The 19,034-nt window shown below is 41.0% G+C and overlaps 1 protein-coding gene across 40 annotated transcripts in view; it reads right to left on the reverse strand.

Annotated features, from left to right (window-relative positions):
• Nucleotides 1–19,034, reverse strand: part of GCNT3 (glucosaminyl (N-acetyl) transferase 3, mucin type) — a 115,618-nt gene that overhangs the window by 64,040 nt on the left and 32,544 nt on the right. For 6 of the 40 annotated variants that reach the window (XR_014810572.1, XM_084968699.1, XM_084968592.1 and 3 more), the window contains exons 2-5: nt 8,022–8,118; nt 7,255–7,603; nt 5,754–5,883; nt 5,443–5,669 (exon numbers count right to left, since the gene is read on the reverse strand). The exons of 6 other annotated variants lie outside the window; for them this stretch is intronic. The gene's annotated coding sequence lies outside the window, so the exon portion shown is untranslated. Of the gene's footprint in view, nt 1–5,442; nt 5,670–5,753; nt 5,884–7,254; nt 7,636–8,021; nt 8,119–13,199; nt 13,399–13,953; nt 14,027–19,034 lie in introns of those variants that run through there. 28 more of the 40 variants (XM_084968622.1, XM_084968825.1, XM_084968701.1 and 25 more) reach the window with 17 other exon arrangements.

Below are 19,034 nucleotides of genomic sequence, written 5' to 3' on the forward strand. Positions count from 1 at the left end.
TTCCTTTTTATCACACAGCCTTTTTTAAAGGTTCCTTTTGCTTTTTCTCAAGCAAGTAGCTTTGAAAGGTTCCTTTTTGTCACACAGCTTTTTTAAAGGTTCCTTTTGCTTTTTCTCAAGCAAGTAGCTTTGAAAGGTTCCTTTTTGTCACACAGCTTTTTTAAAGGTTCCTTTTGCTTTTTCTCAAGCAAGTAGCTTTGAAAGGTTCCTTTTCATATCAAGTGGAATACTATTTAGTACTTAAGTAATCGTGTTTAATAGATTATTTTCTCTTTCGAGAGAGGACTTTTTGTTTGTTTTTGTCTTTTAGGGCTGTACCCATGGCACATGGAGGTTCCCAGGCTAGGGATCGAATTGGAGCTGTAGCTGCTGGCCTATGCCACAGCCACAGCCACACAGGATCTGACAGCATCTGTGACCTACACCACAGCTCATGGCAACACCAGATCCTTAACCCACTGAGTGAGGCCAGGGATCAAACCTGCATCCTCATGGATGCTAGTTGGGTTCGTTAATCACTTAGCCATGATGGGAACTCCCTCGAGAGAGGACTTTTTAAAAAAACTTTTATTATAGTAGATTTACAATGTTGTGCCAGTTTCTGCTGTATAGCCAAGTGATCCGGTGTGTTGTGTGTATACACACACACATACTCTTTTTCTCATATTATCTTCCCTCATGTTCTATCACGAGATTAGATATAGTTGCCTGTGCTATACAGCAAGATTCAAGACAGGACTTAACGTCAAGTGGGTTTGTGGAGGCAGTGAACTCCACAGTATTTGAAATAAATATTCTACTCTTGAGATCAAAAGGGCTTGTCTACTGAGTGGGACAAGGAATGGCTTGAGTTTTAGCAGCATAGCCTTTAAAATTTCATTTACAAGTTGTGCACCAAAAACTCTTTAGAAAAAAAAAAAAAGGAGTCATTTATTCATTTTTTATTTTATTAAATAAAAAGAGAAAAAAAGTGACAAATTAAAGATCATGGAGACTACTACATTGATTTTGATGTTGTATGTGTGGCTTTTTTTGTTTTTTGTTTTTCTTTTTAGGGCCGCACCTGCAGCATATGGGAGTTCCCAGACTAGGGGTCAAATTGGAGTTGCAGCTGGGGTCTACACCACAGCCACAGCAATATGAGATCCGAGGCCCATCTGCAATCTACGTTGCAGCTTGCGGCAATGTGGGATCATTAACCCACTGAACACGGCCTGGAATCAAACCCACATCCTCATGGATGCTAGTGGTGTTTTCAATCAGTTGAGCCACAACAGGAACTCTGGTTTGAATGATGTTCTTAACTTTTAAAATGAGGGTTAGGGATAGTCTCAATGTCCAAGAACTATAGTCTGTATGGTACTATATCTAAATGCAGATAGAAGAGAGAGGGGCATATTTTAACAATTTGGACAAAATTTCAGGGCAAAATTTTACCCATCTTCTCCTAACACAAAATCATATTGGCCTACTTCCAGTCTTTTTTAACATATAAGAAGTCATTCTATGAATATAGTTATGGAGTCTGCCCTTTTCACTCAGTATGCTAGGCAATTACTCATGCCATGAAGACCTCTTTGTTACCATTATTTGGATGGCACCATGAGATTCCAGCCCAAAGACATCCAGTAGCCCACTTCTTCATTCACAGAGCCCTTCCTGGGCAGCAAGTATTTGCCAACTGCTTGTTTGCACAGTAGGCGGAGTGCAGGGCCTTATAGCTAAGAGGGGTAGGGGTAGAGGGCCTTGTCCTCTGAATAGTATAATTTCTTTGACTGGCTGGTCTTGAACTGCATGTGTTAAAGCAATTAAAAAAAAAAAATCAACCAGCAGAAAATGCTAAGTTTGATCATCCAAGGATAATGATTTATTTTTTTTCTGTTGTCTTAGGCTTCTTAGATAATATTTGTTTAAGCTCCCATGGGCTTGGCCTGGCTGAGAGTTTTGGACAAACTGAGGTGTCGCAATTCACAGCTTGAGCAAATAAGTTCATAGGTTTAATGTCCTCTGACGTCCAAAGAGAAAAGAGACCGACAGGTATCTCCGGGTCAAATCATCAATTATAAAACACCCAGAGGTCACCTTCCACAAGGATGCAGGAATTCTTCCCTATCCCCACCCCCTAGTCCTCGAAAAATACATAGCACCATTATTAGCATTCAGCCTAATAATGCTCCCAGCACTGGGTCTTGGACAGGCTGGGCTGCCCTTCCTCCCCATATCTTAGCCTTCCTGCAAATCCATTTCAATCAAGCCCTTCCAATGCAATGTCCCCAGGCTAAAATGTCATAGGATTTCATCAATTGCTGGGGAGCAGTTCATTCATGCTTTGGCTTCTTAATCTATAAATCGAGCAGAACTTGACTTAGTCGTACCGTTTCAGGGATCTGAAATAATGTTTACTTCTGTCAAAAGAAGATGTAAAGATGGTGATAAGGGAAATGTTTCCACCCAGAAGTGACCTTTACATCCTCAAGTGAAGGAGACTGACATTTCTTGCCATATGTGAATTTCCAGTGCTTTACCCTATGAAGCTGAGGATAAGGCACTGGACCACTAAGAAGCCATTCCACTCTCTCTCAAGGGCTGGTATTAGGAGTAACTAAATCCAGTGAGGAAGGAGCCTCCACTTCTGATGCAGCAACTGTACGTGGTTCAGAGCCCAGGCCACATAGGGGCCAATGCAGTGCTCACCCTGCTTGCCCAGTACAGTACTACAGGCACCAATGCAGGAGCAGGATGCCTGGGTTCAAATCCCAATCTTTCTATTTCTTAACAGTATGATATACTTGGAAGTGTTATTCAACCTCTCTGCACCTTGGTTTCCTTACCAAGAATGGGTTTTACTTCATAGAATTACAATAAAAAATGAATATATGTAAAGCCCTAAGAGTAGCATAATCAGTACCTGGACACAAAGAAATGCTCTGTCGGAATTCCTGCTGTGGTGCACTGGGTTAGGAACCCAACTGCAGCAGCTCAGGTTGCTATAGAGGTGCTAGTTTGATCCCAGCTCAATGGATTAAAGGGTCCAGAAATGCCGCAGCTACGGCGTGGGTGTGGCCCAGGAGCTTCTGTATGCCAAGGGTGTGGCTGGAAAAAGAGGAAAAAAAAAAAAAAAAGGAAGGAAGGAAGACAAAAGAAAAAAAAAAGAGGGAGGAAAGAAGGAAAGGAGAGAACAAGGGACAGAGGGAGGGAGGGAGGGAGGAATACTTTGCAGATGTTTGTTCTTATTGATCAGATGCTATTCTGAAATCTAAGTCTTTCCTTTTCCTTTGAAGAAAGGTCTGAGGCTGGAGAAGGAGCAGTAGGTAAATCATGGTTCCAGAGAAACCACCATTCATTTGGTCCTTCATCCAATCACTATTGAGTGCTGAGTGCTCTCAAAATTTGAGAATCTGGAGGGACTATGGATGGAATTACAGTGTTGCTAATAAAACCTGATGCAAATGATAGCGCCCTAATGCTTGGTTTAGTGCTTTTATGGACTGGACATAGCTAAGTGTTTTACTCATTTGGATGCATAGCAATCCTATGAATGTTGCATTGTTGTTACTGCCATTTTACAGACAAGAAAATAGAGGCCTAGCTTTCTCAAGTAAATTACCTAGATCAGAAAAGGAGGTGAGGAGGAAGGGCCACTTCCATGTGCAAAGGGAAGCACACCTTATCCCTATTTGTCCCAGTCAGAGCTTTGCATTTAGCTAGCCTTCCAAGTATTTTTGGACTACTTTATTAGTGTGCAGCTAGTTTGACCTTGAGAAAACCACATTTTCACTATTTTTCTCTTCTAACACAGGTCAATATATCCAGTGAGACACTTATTTAATAAACAGCTCTGGGGAGTTGCTGTCATGGCTCAGCAGAAACAAATCTGAGTAGTATCCATGAGGACACAGGTTCGACCCTTGGCCTCGCTCAGTGGGTTAAGGATCCAGCGTTGCAGTGAGCTATGATGTCAGTCGCAGATAAGGCTTGGATCCCATGTTGCTGTGGCTGTGGCATAGGGGGCAGCTACAGCTCCAATTAGACCCTAGCCTGGGAACCTCCATATGCTGCAGGTGGGGTCCTAAAAAGACAAAAGGCAAAAAGATGAAAAAATAAAATAAATAGCTCTCAGATAATTAGCTATCTATTCGGAAGGCATAAAGTTAGATCCGCACCTCATTCCATATACAAAATAAATTCAAATTGATTAAAACTTAGCTTTAGTAGAAAACTATTAGAAAAACAGAATAACATTTTATTGCTTAAAGACAAAGGTGATTTTTTTTAAAGCAAGACAAGCAACGCAGATGCTGTAAAAAAAATGTTAAGACCCCGCTACTTAAGAGTACAATAGTTAAATATTTCAGCATGACACAAGACACTACAAGCAATGTCAAGTGACAAACAGTAACCCAGGGAGAGTATGTTCACCTAACATCCATAATAAGGAGTTTCTGTGCAGTACAGCAGAAACGAATCTGACTAGCACCCATGAGGATATGGGTTTGATCCCTGGCCTCAATCAGTGGGTTGGGGACCTGGTGTTGCCATGAGCTGTAGTGTGGGTCACAGACAGGCTTGGATCCTGCGTTGCTGTGGGTGTAGGCCCGCAGCTGTAGCTCTGATTCGACCCCTAGGCTGGGAATGTCCATGTGCCACACGTTCAGCCTTAAAAAGGAAAAAAAAAAAAAAAAAAATATATATATATATATAATAAATGACTTTTTCTATATAACAATTAGAGATTGCCATGTCCTGCTGAAATTTGCAAGGATATGTCTCATGACTGACCTATGGTCTCATCAAATGAGTACACAAGGGCTGTGGGACACTGTCTTATGTCAGTGGATAATTAAGATACACAGAATAGATCAATTCTATTTTAAATTGACTTATTAAATAATTCAGTAAGTTAATTCTATCTCAATCCTTTTAGAAGCAACTGGGACTATTAAAGAGCTTTCCCACACATGTTGCCCTTAGCTGGGTCTACAGGCACAGCTGGCCCATCTCCAGCTGTATCTGCAGTAACATTCTTCCTCTTCCTCATTCTTTTCCTCTCTCATAGCCTCCTTGCTAGTTCTCAAACGTTCTAGCATCTCCTGCCTCAGGACCTTTGCACATGCGATTCCCTCCTTAGGACATTCTTGTCCCACATACTCTCTTGCTTGATCCCTCCTTTCATTTAAGCCTCTCCTCAAATGTCCCCTTCTCCATCAGGACTTCCCTGAGCAGAAGGGCAGGGATGCTGTTTTGCTTCTGCTGTGTCCTCAGTGCCTAAAGTAGTGCCCTGCCCTTAAGAGGAACTCAAATAAAAATCTGTTGAATCATAGAATTAATTTTTCTCATTTGATTCTCATAATAGAGATCTGCTGATCCAGGATATTCACATTTCTTGATTTGAAGGTAATACATGCCCCCCCCTTTTTTTAAACATTCCTCCAGCTCACTCACCTGCCTCCCTGAAGCATTTAGAGGTTCATTTTTTCCAAATATGCCAGGTGTGAATTAATCCCATTACAGAGATTCTGTTGTCTAAATAACTTTGTGAAGCCAGCACTTACAACAACTACTGCCATCTGATTCATGATTCTTTCTTCCAATTGACGATAAAAAGCAGTCAGCATGGAAACTCTAGCCATTTGGCAACTGTCAGCAAGTCACCTCATAGCATTCCTGTCCTGTAAAGATTCCAGATTAAATCGGCACTTCATCACTGTTTCAACTAAAACATGAAACCCTCCTGTCATTATTCCTGTGCTTACCTGCTCTCACACAATGGGCAGGTCTCACGACCAGCCTCAGCAAGTTCCAGCAGGGCACACTGACCTGAGTGTTTTCATCAGGGCTACACTCAATGGGTCCTTGGAGAAGGATAAATGCTATTTCCATCATCTAGTATAAATAAAACACACAAAGTTGACTTAAAATTCTTGCTCTCCTTGATGATATTAAGTGAAATAAGCAAGTCACAAAAGAATAGTACTGCCTGGGTGCCAATTCTATGAGGCACCTCGAGTAGTTATACTTAAAAGAGACAGAAAGTAGAATGGTGGTTGCCAGGATCTAGGGTTGGGGAGGGAAGAAGGGGGAGTTGGTGTTTAATGGGCACATTGTTTCTGCTTTACAAGATAAACAATAACAGAAATGGATAGTAGTGAAGGCTGCACAGCAGAGTGAATGTACTTAATGCCACTGAATTCTACACTTAAAAATAGTTAAGGTAGCAAATTCTATGCTTATGTGTATTATTATAATAAAAATTTAAATGTTTGTAATAAAAAAACCCCTACTCTCAAGAAGGTAAAATACAATAGGAGATTCAAGTTATGAAGCCCCAAAAGCAGCTTATTAACATGAAAGTCAGAACAAGAGTTCCCTGGTGGCCTAGTGGGTAAGGACCCAGTGTTGTTACTGCAGCAGCTTGGGTGACTGGGAACCCACTGCAGCACAGGTTCCACCTCCGGCCTGGGAACTTCCACATGTCAAGGGCATGGTCAAAAAAACAAAGTCAGAATAAAGCAGATGCTGCATAGAGGTCCAAGCACCATGCTGTGGAAAGGAAGAGAGAGAAAGAGAGAGTTTGTGTTTAAGGATGAGGATGCTTGGGTTAAAGGTTGGGGGAGGGATATAAGATACAATAGAAACTGGAGTTCCTGTTATGGCTCAGCAGGCTAAGAGCCCAACTTAGTGTTCGTGAGGATCACTGGCCTCACGCAGCAAGTTGAGGATCTGGAGTTGCTGCAACCAGCAGTGTAGGTCACAGTTGGGGCTCAGATCCTGAGTTGCTGTGGCTGTGACATAGGCTGGCAGCTAAAGCTCCAATTTGACCCCTGGCCTGGGAACCTCCATATGCTACAGGTGCAACCATGGAAAAAAAAAAAAGCAACAACAGAGAAGGTGAAGCAGATCGTGAGTACTTGGGTACCTAACTTTGTAATCAGCTCAAGCAACAAGATTCTGGTTGTGGTTTTTGGTTTTCAGCACTGTGTCAACAGTTTGTGTGCACAGGTACAGGAAATCTGCAACTAGGTTGACCTGCGTTGGAAAATTGGCTAGTTTCCTGAAAAAGGAATTAAGGTTGAGAAGAAAGGAGGAAGTTCCTGGGAGCATCGAAGTGGCTGAGCACAGGGTTCAAGCTGAATAGAGACTGCAAATGAAGGCAGTGGGAGAATAAGGAAGCAGTGTGGGCTGAAGCTGAAAGGCTACTGCAAAGCAGGTTGTGGGGTGGGGAGGGAGCAAGATATGGAAAAGGTAAAAGGTCACCTTCAGAGAAATGAGCTTCAGAGCCTGTACTTCCAGATTCTGCAAAGGGTCTTGTCCCAGCAGGCTGCTACCATGGAGAGGACGAAGACACAGTGGGGCCAGATGCTGGTTGGATGAGTCACTCATCCAAACCCTGCGGATGCCCCATAGCCGATGGCGACTGAGTACTGAGTGAGCCCGAGATCCAAGGGCCAAGATGCTCAAGACATCTGGAGGAGACCCGGAGGTGTGAGCAACAGGCAATACAGCTGGCTGGTGGCAATTGAAGAGGGGTGATCACATCACCATCTCCAAGCAGAAAAGGAGAGCAGAGAGGCGGTGCTGCGCTCCTGATACCAGCATGCAAGACCTGTGTGGTTGTGGGGAAACTTTAAAAAAAAGCTGAGCCCAGAGGAAAGAGCAAGGACAATGGACAATGACCATAGTGGGAGGGGCAGGTTGGGTAAGGGACCCAGGCCATACTGATAAGGGCCTGGCGCCTTGAACCCCTCTGATCCTCACAGCACCCTCCCACCCCCACCTTCAGCTAGCTCATGACATTTCAATTGCATCAGGGGGGTTCCTTCAAGTTTCCCTTAGGTCAGAGGATTTCAGTGGTGGCATCACATTCTTTACCCAGCAGGCCTCCAGCATCTATGTTGGGGCACCTCACTACTTTTCTCCCCCTCCCCCCCGGGTGTCCCCATAACTGAGGGCTGGAGACCCTCACAGATAAGGTGCTAATAGGCTGCTAGAAGGCCACACTGGGTAGCATTTATAAGAACCACCTTTGATCTTCGATGAAATTGTGCTCTGGTCCTAGCTCTGCCACGCTCAGCTCTTGAGGGAATTACATCATTTCTATAAGCATCAGTATCTACACCTCTAAAATAAGAAAATAAAAAACTGTTTATTTCATATAGGGTTTTTGTGACTATTAAGTACAATTCCAAAGCATGGAATACAATAAATGTTCAGTAAATGTTAAGTATCATTATTGATTCTAACCACTATTAATATCAATATTGTTCTTATACATATAGCTATATACATTACTATACATACATGTATATATATATCATACAGCAGAGCCTCTGGGAATGCCTGTAGAATGAATGTTCATGTACTTCTTCAGGGATACATTAATCTAGCCATAGACATTAGAGACACTAAGAATTTCTTTTGTAATTTTTTTATGGCTGCACCCACAGCACATGGAAGTTCCCAGGCCAGGAACTGAATCTGAGCCGCAGCTGCAACCTACTCCACAGCTTCAGCAACACCAGCTCCTTTAACCCACTATGCTGGGAAGAGGATGGAACCCATGCCTCCACAGCAAATTGAGCCACTGCATCAGATTCTTAACCCACTGCACCACAGCAGGAACTCCAAGATACTGAGAAATTTGGTTTTTTCCTTTTTTTGCATATGAAAATTAAGTGTTTTCGGAGTTCCCGTCGTGGCGCAGTGGTTAACGAATCCGACTAGGAACCATGAGGTTGCGGGTTCGGTCCCTGCCCTTGCTCAGTGGGTTAACGATCCGGCGTTGCCGTGAGCTGTGGTGTAGGTTGCAGACGCGGCTTGGATCCTGAGTTGCTGTGGCTCTGGCATAGGCCAGTGGCTACAGCTCCGATTGGACCCCTAGCCTGGGAACCTCCATATGCCGCGGGAGCGGCCCAAGAAATAGCAACAACAACAACAATAACAACAACAACAAAAGACAAAAAAAAAAAAGAAGAAGAAAATTAAGTGTTGTCTATAGACACTACATTTCTTCTTTGGAGAAAATAAACAAACAGGTCACCCCTCTCTGCCCTTGCAGCTAAGATCTATGATAAGGTCTACCTCAGCTACTGGCTGCCTGGCTTTCATCACCTTTGAACCAACTATCATTCAGCTCATTCTCCATGCTGCTCAGGCATTAGGGCTCCTCTCTGAAATGGCAAAGGTAGCAGATCTCTCTCCAATATATGTTGAATAAAGTTAAGAGTAGATACTCTTGTATTATTCCTAACCTTGGGAGGTTTAATCATCCACCACTGAGTATAAGTTTAGCTACAGTTTTTAATAGGTTTCCTTCATCAGCTTGAGGATTCCTACGGTGAGAATTTAAGCAGAAATAGATGTTGGATTTTGTCAAACGCATTTTCTGCATCTGTAGAGACAATTGTGCTTTTTCTTTGGTCTTTCAACATGGTGAAATATATCAATATTCAAATGTTAGGCCACGCATGAATTCCTAAACAAAACTTATCTGGTCACAGTGCAGTATCCTTTTTTATATACTATTTATTTTTGTTGTGGTTAATTGTTAAGAATTTTTGCATAGGATTTCCCGTGATAGCACAGAGGAAATGAATCCGACTAGTATCCATGAGGATGCCAGTCAATCCCTGGCCCCACTTAGTGGGTTAAGGATCCAGCATTGTCAGGAGCTGTAGTGTAGGTTGCAGACCAGGCTCAAACCCTGCGTTCTGTGGCTATGGTTGTGGCCAGTAGATGTAGCTCCGATGTGACCCCTAGCCTGGGAACTTCCATATGCTGCAGGTGCAACCCTAGAAAGAAAAAAAAAAAAATTTTTTTTGTATAAGTAATTATGTGAGATGTTACTGTGGTTTTTTTTTTTTTTTTTTTGCTTGTAATGTTTTAGTCTTATTTTGTAGAAATACCTGGTCTTACAGAAATTGCAAGTATGGCTGCCTCTTCTATTTCTAAAAAAAGTTTAAAGGTATTATCTCTTTCTTAAATGTCTGGTAGAAGTCACCAGTGAAGCCACCTGGGCTTGGATATTGCTATTATGTGTATGGGAAGGTTAATTACAAATTCATTTTCTTGAATAGATTTAGTGCTCTTCAGCTTCTCCATTTCTTGAGTAAGCTTGAGTAGGTCATGTCTTTTAATGCCTTTGTTCATTTAGTCTAAGTTGTGCCAGTAAGTGTATTGGCATCAAGTTACACTATCCTTTCACTACTTGTACAATTTGAACTGATGCCACATTTCTCATTCCTGATACTGGTTAACACCTTTCTCCTAATCCATGTAGAGGTTAATCAATTTTACTAAACTTCAAGAACCAGGTGTTAGTGCTATTTTCCTTCCAATTTTATTGGTATGATTAACCAATAAAATTGGAAGGAAAGCATTTTTGGGTCGCTATGGTTTCTGTTTATTTCATTGGCTGTTTTCATCCTTATATATGTAGCTTGGATTTCATGTCCTCCTTTTTGTAGTTTCTTAAAAGAGGAAGCTGAAGTAATTGATTTGAGTCTTTTCTTAATATAGATCTTTAGACTGAAAATTTCTTATAAGTACTCCTTTAATTACATCCAAGATATATTGATAAGCTGTGTTTTATATTGATATGCTGTGTTTTCATTAACTTTTCAATTTTTTTGGCCATCCCACAGCATATGGATGTCCTAGGCCAGGGATCAGATCTGAGCCGCAATTGCAGCAATTCTAGATCCTTTAACCTGTTGTGCCAGGCCAGGGATCAAACTGGTATCCTGGCACTGCAGAGACACCACCGATCCCACTGCACCACAGCGGCAACTCCCGCTTTTAAACTTTTTAAGTTTTACTTTTCATGTCCTCTTTGGTGCCAGCGTTCTTAGAAGTGTAATTCTAAATATGTGCATTATTTTCCAGTGTTGTATTATTGATTTCTAATTTAACTTTACTGTGATTAGAAAACATACCATGTAGCACTTGAATTCATTTAAATCTATTGAGAACTGTTTTGTGTATGGTCCAGAATGTGGTCTATCTTGGTAAGTGTTCCATATGCACTTAAAAAGAATGTAGTATGCTGTCATTGGGAAGAGTATTTCTAGAATCGCCAATTAGGTCAAGTTGACTGATATTTTTGTGGCACAAAGAAGGGAGACCTGTAAGGTCTCATACCTGTTTATAAGTACTCCACCTGTTACTTAATTAGTTCATTGGCCAGAACTGGTTACATGGTGCTACCAACCAACATGGGGCTGCAAATGTTGGGGAACACATGGATCTAACAGTGGCCTTGCCTGTTTCTTGGAATGATCTCTCTTAACAATGCACCCCAGGAGATAAGACCTGTGATTATAATGTAAATGCATGATCTGAAACTTCTACAGGTGTAAAGTGAAACTTGGTTTGCTATGATGGTTGACACCTGGGAGTGAAGTGTATGTCCAATCTTGTTTTAGTTGTTGCGCTGCTCATTTCTACTTGTGTGATATTTTGTCCAGACTAAGTAAAAATATTTTTGCTATTTCCTCCATGAGGAGTGTGTTTGCATGTGCACTTCTTAGTCCCATCTGCCCCTGAGAGATTCCAGGCATAATTATCAAATGTATTGATTTTTGAGTTATCACAGAGAGCAAGAATAAGAGACAAGGATCAGCAATTATTACTGTTTATTGGTCCTAATATAGATAAAATTTATACTCTTTCTGAGCACTTTATAAACATTTCTGGTAAATCTATCAGCTTATCTGCCTGAGTTCAATTTGGGACAATATTTAATGACCTCGGTTCCCAATATAGATCAATATCCTACCATCTATGACTCACAACTTCAGGATTCAAGGTCCAGGAAAAAGGGCAATACTGGAAATCTGCTGAGTACTTAAGCCTTGCTCCTAAAGATTGTCTGCCTTCAACTCTCCTAAAGGCATCCTGGACCTCAGTACAGAGCCAAGGATGCACGTAAGGTACCGCTCAGAACCTCAGCCCTAGTGCTGAATCCCTGAAATCCCACCTAATGTGGGACAACTGACATTTACCAGGGTTTCCTATTCTTTTCGTGACACACGCATACGTCCATCCCAAATGTTCTGTGACCAGCTGAGAGACAGCTCCCAGCCTCTCTCCTTTGGAATTCAAATCTGTGCATTCTTCTGCCCTTAGATATCTTGTGCACTCTCAACTGCCTCTCTTCCAGGTCTCCTGCTGGCAGATGGTACCAATGGCTTTTATGAGAAACCCAAGAGTCATTTCTTGGCACCCACTTTTTCCTCATGCCAGTGTATCACCCAGTCCTCTCAATTCCACCCGAAGCCCTCATTTCCTCAATTCTGAAACATTTAGATGTTCTTAGATGCAGAAACATTATGAGGATTAAATTGAGTAGTAGGGAAATTGCTTAACACCAAGTAAGTGCTCAGGATCTCCTATACCATTTTCTTACAACTTACATCAAAGGCAAAGGGGTAGGTTGTATCCCAACAGCTGTCACTGCTCTGCATGGGTAGACTTGGCTGGGCAGCACAGATGTTCCTATGTCACCACATCTGAATTGATATGTGACACTTCACAGTAGAATTTTTAATTTGGGTTCTTCATTCTGTCCCAAAATATCTCCAGAGGGATTATATCATTATGCAAGATTTTTTTTTAACTTTTTGACACAATGGGATTATAGAAAAATAGCAAAAATGTAGTACGAAGAATCTCCTTATACCCTTTCACAAGATTCCAAATTTTAGTAGTTTTGTTTATCCAGCCATTTGAAAGTCAGTTACATGTCTGGTGAGATGGTGCCTCTTTATCCCTAAATACTTCCGTTTGTATCTCCTAAAAATAAGAACATTCTCTGTTTTGGCCATGCCCTCGGCTTGCACAAGTTCCTGGGCAAGGGAATGAACCCCAACCACAGCAGTGACACAAGCCACAGCAGAAACAGCAGGGGATCCATAACCTGTGGAGCCACCAGGAACTCCCAAGAACATTCTCTGAAAACAGCACAATGCACTGACCAAACTCTGAAGATTAGCATTGATTTAACACTGTTACCTATAGACTTTATTCACATTTTGCCACCTGTCCTAAGTCCTTTGCAAAAGAAAATTCTGGATCATGTACAGCATTTTGTTGTCACAGCTCTTTCATCTCCCTTCACCGTGAACATTTCCTCGGTCTTTTTATTTAATGACACTGATGTGTTGAAAAAGTACAAGCCAATTATTTTAGGGAATGTCCCTCACCTTGCCTTTGTCTGACATTTCCTCATGGGTTCACATTAGGGACTTGTATCAATAAAGCCACCAGGTGAGGTTGAGTTCTTCATGGTCATGATGCAATTTTGTTTTGTTTTTGTTTTGGCCACACCTGAGGCATGTAGAAGTTCCTAGGCCAGAGATCAGACCCGCACCACAGCAGTGACCACGCTGGATCCTTAACCTGCTGTGCCACAAGAGAACACCAGTCATGTTATAGTTTTAAAACCAAAATCCATGACATATGCAAAAGACTGCCCAGCAATACTAGTAGTAAAAATTGCCTATTCTTTTCAGACTGGCTGAGTTGGCAAGATTTTGAAAAATTGTCAATTGAGACCGAAACATCCATGTAAAGAAGGCAGGTGACTTTCCAGAGAAGCCGCTTAATTAAATGACATAATACTAGAAATTAGGCATAAAACCCAAATCTATGAGTTAACCAAATCGAAGATGCACATCACCCCTCTCTCCATGCTTTTCCCTATCCCTCAAAAAGTGTATTTTCAATTCGCAAAGGTGCCAAAGAAGAGACTGAGATTATAAATACCTGTGAGGCATGGGGAGCGACAGCCTGAGCTCTTACTGGCTGATATTGAATTAGAACCATCTTTAGGCTCTGCAAGTTTCAAAATGTTAAGACTTTTTGATACTTAGGAAAATAACTGGAACTTTGTGAATCATATATGACTATTAAATCATTTAGAACCAGTACGCTTACTGCGCGAACATTTTTACTCACATAAGTATCTCAGTGTCTTTATGTACAGACAAATACCTAAAGAGTAAAAACAAAACAAACAAACAAAAAAAAGCTATAAAAAGGCACAATGGCACAGGCCATTATAATGTTTTTTGTTTTGGGGGGGGGGGGGTTTAGGGCTTTATCTGTGGTATTTGGAAGTTCCCAGGCTAGGGGTCGGATCTGAGTTGCAGCTGCCGGCCACAGCCATGCCAGATCTGAACTGCATCTGTGACCTATGCCGTAGCTTGTGGCAACGCCAGATCCTTAACCACTGAGCAAGGGCAGGAATTGAACGTACATCCTCATGGACTCTATGTTGGGTTCTTTTTTTTTTTTTCCAAATTTATTTTTTCTTAGGGCCGCACCCATGGCATATGGAGATTCCCAGGCTAGGGGTCCAATGGGAACTGTAGCCACTGGCCTACGCCACAGCCACAGCAATGTGGGATGCAAGCCACATCTGCAACCTACACCACAGCTCACGGCAATGCCGGACCCTTAACCCACTGAGCAAGGCCAGGGATTGAACCCATAACCTCATGGTGTCTAGTTGGATTCGTTTCCACTGTGCCACAACGGGAACTACTCTATGTTGGATTCTTAACCTGCTGAGCCACAGTGGGAACTCCTAGAATGATTTTTATATGTTAACAAACACTAAGAATACTGGATAAGGTTTTGGTACTTTTTTCTAAATTCAACTGACAGTTGACAGCATCCTTAGAGAACAGGAAAAAAAAGTAAATGGAAGAAGAAAAATCCCTTCTATCTTCATTGAAACAGGAAAAGTTAGGCCCCTAAAATGTTCATTTAAAACGTTTCCAATATAGAAAAGAATGGTTATTTTCCAACCCCTAAGAAATTGCTGAATTGAAAGTTCATTATGAAATCTGGAGTTCAATGGTGTCAGTAATTCTAGCATCATGGCAATACCTGGATTTTATCACCATGAGATTCATTATAAGCACAGCCATATCATACTGATTTTTAAGTTGTTATATTCTCATTGATAGGAAATAAAAGATGACGTTTCTTCTCTAACACACCCCACCCAGCCAAACCATGTTCTCTTCTTCTAAGATACAGCAAATGAGAGTGTGAAATAGGGACTTTTCTATAAATAATTTTTTTTTTTTTTTTTTTGTCGTTTTGCTATTTCTTTGGGCCGCTCTCGCGGCATATGGAGGTTCCCAGGCTAGGGGTCCAATCGGAGCTGTAGCCACTGGCCTACGCCAGAGCCACAGCAACGTGGGATCCGAGCCGCGTCTGCAACCTACACCACAGCTCACGGCAACGCCGGATCCTTAACCCATTGAGCAAGGTCAGGGATCGAACCTGCAACCTCATGGTTCCTAGTCGGATTCGTTAACCACTGCACCACAACGGGAACTCCATAAATTTTTAAGAATTCAGGCATGTCATTAGGTCAGAATTCATTCAGTCCCATCTCCCACATCATTTTCAGCTACAGCTTGAAATCAACTACCATTGTACATTAGCACTATCATGCACAAATCAAGTTCAAAGATAAATTATGTGCCATTAATTTTTAGCACAACATCATTCTACAGTTTTGGGTTCACTGTTTAAAATAGATTACCTGTGTATAGTAAACAAAGAAAATCTCCACTGAATAAAACAGAATTTTTCAGTAAACCAGGCCATATCTGATTTCCTGACCTTTTTAAATAAACAGATTCGTACATTAACAATGCTGTCAATCGAGGAGAAATGAAGAAGGGTACCTCTAATTTATAGTTTTTGCCACTTTCCATGGTATCACTATTCCTATCATACCTCATTTCAAGTTATCAAAGGTTTAACAACCAGTTCATAAATTTTCTTGATAAAAATTTAATAATAGGTTCTTGTAAACTGGTATAAGCAGGCTCCAGACCACCACCCATATTCTAAAGAATGTATCTAAATTGAAGCAGAGTCACAGGATAGAAAATTCAGATGAGAGCTAAGAGAAAAAAGTTCTCATGTTTAACTGTAGTCCCAGAGAGGAGTTGTAGTGATTTTTGACAAGGAATTACCTGAGATTCCTCCCAAACCAATAAAAGACATAATCCACAAATACGACAAGCCTTATAAACTCCAAGTAGAATTTAAAAAAAAAAAAAAAAAAAAAACCTTTTCTAGACACATGATAGGAAAACTACCAAAAAAACCAAAGGCAAAGAGAAAAATCCTAAAAAATCAAGAAGTAGCCAGAGAAAAAAGGTTTATTGTTTCCCTAACAATTAGGCTAAGAGCTAAAACCATAGAATCTATTTTTATCTATTTGTTTGTTTATTTTGTCTTTTAGGGTCGCACCCCAGCCCAGGGGATGAATCGGAGCTGTAGCTGCAGGCTTATGTTATGGCCATGTCAGATCTGTGCCATGTCTGCCACCTACACCAGAGCTCATGGCAATGATTGATACTAAACTCACTGAGTGAGGCTGGGGATCAAACTCAAGCCCTCATGGATACTAGTCAGGTTTGTTACTGCTGAGCCATGATGGGAACTCTGGAATCTCAATGATAGAGACCAGAAAATAAGGGAAAGGAGAAAATATCACCAAACTTCTGAAGGAAAAGTAATTGTCAACCCAAAATTATATAAGCAGTGAAATTATCCTTCAAGAATGAAAAGAAGGGTAGTCTCGCTCGAGGCTCAGCAGAAATGAATCTGACTAGCATCCACAAGGACGAAGGTTCGATTCCTGGCCTCGCTTAACGGGTTAAGGATCCAGCATTGCCCTGAGCTATGGTATATGTTGCAGATGTGACTTGAATCCCATGTTGCTGTGGCTATGGCATAGGCCGGCAGCTGCAGTTCCAATTTGACCCCTAACCTGGGAATCTCCATATGCCATGGGTGTGGCCCTAAAAAGACCAAAAAAAAAAAAAAAAAAAAAAAAAGAATCAAAAGGAGTCCCATTGTGGCTCAGTGAGTTAACGTAAGTTAAGGACCCAACATAGTCTCCATGAGGATGCAGGTTCAATCCCTGGCTTTCCTCAGTGGATTAAGGATCCAGTGTTGCTGCAGGCTTTGGCATAGGTGGCAGATGGGACTCAGATCTGGTGTGGTGGTGGCTGTGGCATGGGGCTCAGCTGCAGCCCTAATTCAACTCCTAGCCTTGGAACTTCCATATGCAACAGGTACAGCCATTAAAAAAGAAAGGAAGGAAAATAATTTTTAGATGCACACCAACAAGGTTACTGACTGACTCCACTAACTGAAACATTAAGGAATGATCTTCAGGCTGGAAAATTCAATCCAAGGAGGACATACAAGAATGAAGTAACAAGGGAGAACACAAAATAAATAAATCTAGATGAGTTTAAAACACTCACAATCTTTGTGGGGTTATAAATGAATTAGAACTCAAACATGTGACAAAAATTGCACATAGGTCAGGTGGGATATAAATGGATTCAGTGTCTTCAAAGTTTCTACGTTTATCAACAATAAAGTCAAAGAACCAATAAACATTAGCTTTCCAAAGTGACGTAACGATTCACTTCCATCATGGACTTCCTGTGTGGCTTGCAGCATAACAAATAACTCAGTGTTGCTTCTGCAGTGGCTGTGGCTCAGCCTCTGGCTCGGGAATTTCCATATGCTGCAGGTGCGGCCACCTGTTTTGGATAAACCATGAGATCCTGCTGTATAGCACAGGGAGCAATATCTAGTCACCTATAGTGGAGCATGATGGAGGGTAATGTGAGAAAAAGAATGTATAAATGTATGTGTGACTCTTTGCTGTATAAATTGACAGGACACTATGAACCAGTTATAATGGAAAAAATAAAAATCATTTAAAATTAAAAAAAAGATTCACTTCCATCAATCCCAATCTAAATCTTAGCCTATTTTGTAGTGATTATCAAGCTAATTCTAAAATTCAAAGGACTCAGATTATCCCAAACAACTTTGAAGAACAGAGTTGAAGGGTTAACACTATCTGATTTCAAGACTCATGAAGCAACAGTAATCAAAACAGCTTATTAATGACATAATGCCATTTCCAGCAACATGGATGGAACTAGAGAATCTCATACTGAGTGAAATGAGTCAGAAAGACAAAGACAAATGACATATGATATCACTTATAACTGGAATCTAATATCCAGCACAAATGAACATCTCCTCAGAAAGGAAAATCATGGACTTGGAGAAGAGACTTGTGGCTGCCTGATGGGAGGGGGAGGGAGTGGGAGGGATCGGGAGCTTGGGCTTATCAGACACAACTTAGAATAGATTTACAAGGAGATCCTGCTGAATAGCATTGAGAACTTTGTCTAGATACTCATGTTGCAACAGAAGAAAGGGTGGGGGAAAAATGTAATTGTAATATATACATGTAAGGATAACCTGACCCCCTTGCTGTACAGGGGAAAATTTAAAAAATTATAAATAAAAAAACCAGCTTATTAGTATAGAGATAGGAAAATAATCAATGGAACAGAATAGAAGAACTTTACATACATAAAAACTTATTTCAGAAAGAAAGAAGCAAACAAACAAAAAACAAAAAACCACATACACACACACACTTTCCAGGTCAATGTATAGTAGGATAGTCTTTTTCAAAAAGTGATCCTCAAACCTTTGGATATCCATTATCTATATACAAGAAAAGTTTGTACACATACCTCTAACTCAAAATCATATAAAGTCTAGAAATATCCTGTCTAGAGAAAATCATAGAAGAAAATCTTTGTGACCTTGGGTTAGGCAAAAATTCTTCAACGGGACATTGAAATCACAATACATAAGAGAAAACTGATAAATTTGATCTTCAAAACTAAATAGTCCTGCTCTCTGAAAGATACTGATAAGAGACAAGCTACAGATAAGAGGGAAATCTTTAAAAAGAAGATATTTTAAAAGGACTTATATTCTGGGAGTTCCCTTGTGGTGCAGCAGGTTGGGTCCAGTGTGCCATTGTAGCAGCTCAGGTTTAACCCCTGGTGTTTGAACTTCCATGTGTGCCACAGGAGCAGGAATGGCCAAAGGAAAAAAAAAAAAAAAAAGGACTTGTATTCAGAAAATATTAGAAAAAATTCTCAGTTCAGTAATAAGAA

This window comes from Sus scrofa, chromosome 1 (genome assembly GCF_054392235.1).
Source record: "Sus scrofa isolate SSC_HxYL_T2T_F1_AM1 chromosome 1, Sscrofa_HxYL_maternal_Yorkshire_Landrace_v2.0, whole genome shotgun sequence".
NCBI classification, from domain to species: domain Eukaryota; kingdom Metazoa; phylum Chordata; class Mammalia; order Artiodactyla; family Suidae; genus Sus; species Sus scrofa.